The 6,474-nt window shown below is 36.1% G+C and overlaps 1 protein-coding gene across 1 annotated transcript in view; it reads right to left on the reverse strand.

The window, feature by feature from the left end:
• Positions 1–5,593, reverse strand: part of LOC134225370 (neural/ectodermal development factor IMP-L2) — a 148,332-nt gene extending 142,739 nt beyond the window's left edge. Inside the window, exon 1 of the mRNA XM_062705384.1 lies at positions 5,221–5,593. The gene's annotated coding sequence lies outside the window, so the exon portion shown is untranslated. The remainder of the gene's footprint in view (positions 1–5,220) is intronic.
• Positions 5,594–6,474: the final 881 nt, after the last annotated feature.

Genomic DNA, 6,474 nt, shown 5'->3' on the forward strand with positions numbered 1-6,474 from the left:
TGTAAATGACTTGTGAGAAAAGTTATTAGCAAGTTAGTCCCATGACATCGATATGACATTTCCCGTCACTGCGCCTGAGCCTACCAAATAAACAAACTTGGAAAAAAATGTTCATGTAGACTCTAGATGTCCGATGTAAGTAATTTAGTACAAATACAAATACAAATATGTATCTTGTGTGGCAAGTACAATGGATACATTATGCCCAGGGAGTCTAGAATGTTCCCAATCCAAAAACATCATAGACCGGACCGAGAATTAAACTCGCCTCTCCAGATTATCCATCCTACGCCTTTGCTCGCAAGGTTACTGGAGACCCTAATGAATGTTTAATCACTGCGGCCATTAATTGAACTTTTGTAGTATGCTCGTGTCATTTGTTCAGTACATGTCCTTTACTATTTTTTTTATTCTGTATGACGATACTTTACCCAACAGAGGGTATTCGTCTCTCTCCTTTGCTATTGAGAAGAAACGAAGAAGTCATTTTTTATTCAGGTATTTCTAAAAACTTGATGTGAAGCTACTTTAGATTAAGGTACCGCTATTTATACTTTTCGAGAAGTGGAATAAACCGACTGTCAAAGGCGCGCCTCTTATTCAGTTCCGGCTTCAGAAAAAGTGAGACAATACTGACTTTTACCGTGCATCGTTACTGAAGTTCAAACATATTTTTACTTCTTCTGAAGAGGTCCGATTTCGTTTTTGTACAGAGATCTGTTTTTATTAAGTTTGGCATTTAAGAATCCCACCTCTACGAAGGGCTCATATCAGTCAGTGTTCAGAAGATACATCAATTTCGTATCCGCTTCTTTCCTAATTGATGAGATTCATGTCGTCATCTTCGAAACCAGCCTAAGGTTAATTGAGTTGCGTTTTTATAATTTGCTCAATTGCCTCTATCTAAAGGTAGGTAGGTAAGTCATCTCAAAGTAAGTTATTGAGTCTTCTGACCATCACTCATAAGTATAAGCAAGAATAGTGGGAACTAGTGTGGTAGATCTTACTCTGTAACTCACCACAAAAAAAGTATCTACCCAGCGTTGCGGGAAGTTCCACCCTTCACCCTTGGCAATAAATAAGCGCATGCTAATTGCTAAGAACAGGCTTACTGCGACACACCAGCAGTAGTATTCAGTAGGAGTCCTAGTAAGCAACTTTCTACATTACTGTCCCTAATAGTTTTTCGAAACAAGTTGATACTTTAATTAATTAGAGGTACCTAATTCACTTAAGATACTTTTCGCAATATACCTACATTTTTCTTTTAAGTCAACTAAGATATTCAAACATAGAAGTCACCTATCATGCCGCTAACAGTGGTCAGTACGTAATCAGCCACTGTCGTTGGTTATTTTACAGCATGATTACTATAATAGCTCTAATTAAGGATGAACTTTTCGGAACCCAATATTATTTCACCTCGCGTTTTCAAGGGCTCCACTATCAATACTGAAGCAACGAGCAACTGTCATCTTTTTATTCTATGCTTCCTGCGACGCATCAAATCCAAAATGGAAATATGACAGATATTTTTTGCTTTTTTGTTGAGATTGATGCTTCTGAAAATACGAGATAAAATTTATTTGGATTCCGGACAGTTTCACCATGATGAAGTTGTTTTATTTCCCCTCGCTTAGCGGGTCAAAGGGAGGAAATTAGGTCAAGGCGGTTAACATTAGTATCAGCTACTTAAACGTATGGGGTAACAAATTAAGAAATAGAAAACTGTAGTCGTTACATATATGACATTCAAATGTCTTGCCTTTTAATCTCTCAATTATTCACAGGAGCTTGACACATTCTCACCCCTGATGACGGTAGTAAAATTGTGCGATTTTAAAACACCCTGAATGTGCACAATCACAGCACATGACACAGCAATCAATGTATAAAAAGTAAGCCATTCCTGTCAAGAATCGATTTTCATTTTTGTGCAATAAACAAACTGCAATTAATTAACAAAAAATGTTCCTAAGGATTTAGTGAGGTGATATGAAAAAATCTCTCACATAGCATCTCGATATATAGTCACATGTTTCTAAGAGTATGTTCAGATAACGATTAGTTAAAACTGTTAACTACCGTCGAAGAGATGTAGTGCTCCGAATCAATTTACTGTCGGAAATGCTGAATAGTTTTGTGTGCATTCTCCGAATGGACTAGAGAGATACTAGGAGAGAAATCAAGATGCATGCATTTGCCCATTGGAAATCGATGAAACGACTGCACCTTCCAAAAATACTCAAACAAACAAAAAATCGCGTTCTGATTGGAAGGCATTACACGTTAGTCCCTTGCAATGTATTTACTAAATTGTTCTATTCGGCTATAAATCTAAAGTCTGAGAAGCCATGGTACGAATTGCAACTAAGCGAATCAGAAAGCTATCAATTTAAATCATTAATTGTTTAGCATCAGTTAAAATAAAAATGACATAACATCGTGGAGACATTCACAATGCGACATTTAAGAAATAGGTATCTGAAATAAAAATAGTTATATCGTTAGTTAGAAAGGCTCCACAACTAAATCTGCTGCATTAAACTCCATTGCCAGTGTCACCAAAAGTGAGTATGTGAGAATGACGCAAAACACGTCCATGAGCAGATTGGCCCAACAAATAAAATCCCTTGTAAAATTGTTTATACTATATTTCTGAACGATTATTACTATTATAATTCATGATCGCTCTGAAACGAAAAAAAAAAATCATCAAATATCTTTCCTTTACCGGAGTTTACTGATTTGCGATTGCTGTACATCACGCACATTACGCGTAAGATTTTCGTTCCCTCTAATGCAGCGGTTCTCAACCTTTTTCTTGAAAGGTACCTCTTCAAACTGAGGTACCCCCTAGCGTATTCCATACACAGATAGAAAAATCCACTGAAATTTACGCTAAAATTCATGCACATAAATGGAACGCCATTATTAGCGTAATTCCATACGGGATATAGCCTGAATGTATACAATATTCGACGTGAATCGTCAATATTGCATACAAGTTGTAAGCAATCTTGTTGGCAAGAGGACCATTTCAGCGTAGAATAGCGTAAATTTTTGCATGTCAAGTTTTACGCGCTGTTTAATTTTCATTATTTTTTTTCTGTGTAAGATAAATTAAAAACGAACACTTAGCTTCCCACAATACTTTTGAAGGCTTCCAAGCCTCCTGAAAGTAGGATTACGAGCCTCTTGATAGGGGCCTCCGAGTCTCTAGAAGAGAGGCTTTTGAGCATCTTGAAAGGAGGCTTCGGAGCATTTTGAAAGGATCTTCAAAGAATTCCGAGAAACTTGAACGAAGGCTTCCGAGTCTCTTGAAACCAGGATTCCAAGCCTTTTGAGCCTCTTGGAAGAAGGCTTCTGAGCTTCTTGAAAGGAAGAATGCGAGCCTCTTGAAAGGAGGCTTCCGAACCTTATGGAATGAGGCTTTCGAGTATTTTGAAAGGAGACTTCTGAGCCTCTGGAAAGGCGGCTTCTGAGCATCTTCTCGTCTCAGCTTCTTGAAAGAAGGCCTTTTGAAAAAAGAACCTAGCCTCATAAAACCTTATGCAAGGAGACTTCCGAGACATCCAAGCCCCTTGAAAGAAGAATTCCTGAAAAAATCTTGAAACGAAGTTTCCTAGCAACTTGAACGGAGACTTCTGAACGTCTTGAACTGCTGAGCAGGAGGTTTCCGAGCCTACAGTGCTTCGAAAGGAGGCTTTTAAACTTCTTGGAACGAAACTACTGAGCTTTTCGGAAAAAGGCATTTATGTCTCTCAACTGGATGCTTCCGAACCTTTAGATTCTTGATTTTAGTTTTGAAACATATTATTTAATATTTTGTCTCGATCAGGTAGATTATATTAGGTTAGGCTTTTTTTTTTCCTTTTTTCCCAAATTTTTGGAAAAAGAAATTTTTAAACTTAAAGTTTTTATTGGAATTGTAATGCATCCGCCATCACGCCTTTTTGTTCGAGGTACCCCCTGAGGCCAGCGAAGCTACCCCCAGGGGTACATGTACCGCAGGTTGAGAACCACTGGTTTAATACACAAGACCGTCTTAGGCTGGGTACTTAGATTATTTTTTGTTACTTTCAATTGTACAGATTTCGAGGAAAAATCATTTTGAAATTCTACACATGGACTAATTCAAAGTTGAGTACTTTTTTGTTCCTTGGTGTTTTTGTTCGTATATTTTTAAAAAGTGAAATATTTGTAGTCCAGTATTTTTCCACAACCAACCTAATAAATTACAAAGTTATGGTGCTGAATGCTACACTCTAAAATATTTCTCCAATTTCATACACGAAAAAAAAAAACAAAAATGAACCATTAAATTTTTAAAATTCCAATAATTTAATATTGAATGAGAATCATCAAACTCTTAACATGTGGAAAAATCAAATAAGTTAAGATAAAAGATTAAAGAAATTATTTCATTGGATAAAAAATTGTAATAACTTAATTCTATAAACTCAAAATGTGAAATTGATGAAATCGCGAAATAAAAATTTTGATTGCTCAAAACGTATTCTCTTCTTCTTCTTCTTCTTCTCCTTCAATGGCTCTACATTCCAATTGGAATTTGGCCCGCTTTCCAACTTAGTATTCGATTAGCAGTTCCTCAGTTATTAATTGAAAACTTTTCTATGCCCGCCATCGCATGAGTATGTATGCCCAGGGTGTCGAGAAAGTTTCCAACCCGAAAACATCATCATCTAGATAGAACATAAGAATCTTCAAAGGTTAGGCAAACCAATTAAAAGTTTGAAGATTGTTCAGTGAGCTATAAGTTTGTCACGTTATGTTTAGATATAGGAAAAAAATTAAAATATTATTATGTTAAAATTATGGTGTGATAGCTAAATGTTTAATGTATATTTATTTGTGTCGAGAGCAAACACAAACAAAAGGTTAAAATGGTTAGAAAAAAAGACCCGCAATAAATGTTTGTTTTTTGTTGGTTAATAAAATATAGTCTTCAATTCTGAGTAAAACCTGGAAAAATTAGCGATAATAAATTGAAATCATTGAAATCTATTCTCATCTGTTATCAGTAACAATTAACACGGATCAGAATAGTGTACATTCGGGGGATTGCACTTTTCTATGACAGTACAATAATCGCTTAACTCACTTTTATTAAGAATATTATCGATAAAATGTGTTTCTCAAATATGCCTTCAAAAACCTTTTGTTTTTGATCTGTTGAATTAGGTACATTGCACTTACCTTGTAAGATTAGAAAAAGTTGTTGCTGATTTACTTACTTCACTATCTAACGCAATAGGCACTGGATAACTACACTCTTATTTATATTACGATTTATGCTTTAGCTTTATATCACACAATGCTATCATTCATCACTAAGTCCACTGCTAAAATCGGTAAACCTGAGGTCGCAACAAACCCCCCACACTGCAACCAATCAGCGGATACAATTACTACCTCCCACTTGATACTAATTGTTTGCCACACGTAAATCCTTTTTATCTTCGCAGCCACGCACACCGAATCGGCCCACGGTATGCTATCCACTTCCGGTCGGTGAAAATACAGACCGAATCACTTCTCCTGGGTAGTCCTCACAGATGCGAATCGACGACACGATACCAGTTTTGAATTTCGATTGAACAGCGATGCGTGAAGTTTGCTCCTTTTATATTCCTTATATGGATTTATTCCAGTAGAGCTCCCGAACGAAGGCATATGTTTAATGGTAATCAATCCAATTGGCGACGAACTCGACGGATCATTGCGAGAAAAATTGAGGGAAAATGGCAAAAATTGACCATTTGTAATATTTTGTTTTTCAATCAGCCTTGATCAATTAAAATGATTTATTAGATCCTAGTTTTATTGTTAACCAATAAAAAAAAGTTTATCCTATTAAAATAAGTGTACATCTTGAGTACATGAATTACGAATTCTTTTTTTTTATTTCTTTAGTGTCGAGATTTATTACGTATTCTGTTTTTACTTGGTAGGGTTTGGGTCACCGTGAACTTTTATATCGTTAATTTGTTGATATTTTTCGGTGAAAACTAAACACACACTTTGCATAATTTTGCATAACGTTTCGGCCTACTGCTTTTCAGCCATCATCAGATCTAAAATTTATTGAAACATGGTTAACAATTTTCATTTAAAAATACAAAGTACAATTTTCTTCACCCACTTGCAATTGATCAAACGTTCACCACCAGTGTGGTTTCAAACTAAAAACCCCCTAAATTTCTGCATCCCACACGATGTTCTGCTTGACGTCACCATCTTCTCTTCGTGTTGTATGTGTTCTGAGTGATCGTATTTTGCACACTAGGCCATTGTATGCAGAGTTAATTCCACCACATTCACGCTGCATGTTGACGGTTCTGTCGTCACCAATTAAGCTTGATATGGAAAGCCTCTGCTATTAGTCTGCTCTCCTGGTTTTCGATCCTCTCTAGAATTTCGGTTTTGTTGAAGTTAAAGTTATGTCCTTCT

The sequence above is a fragment of the Armigeres subalbatus genome, chromosome 3, assembly GCF_024139115.2.
Source record: "Armigeres subalbatus isolate Guangzhou_Male chromosome 3, GZ_Asu_2, whole genome shotgun sequence".
NCBI classification, from domain to species: domain Eukaryota; kingdom Metazoa; phylum Arthropoda; class Insecta; order Diptera; family Culicidae; genus Armigeres; species Armigeres subalbatus.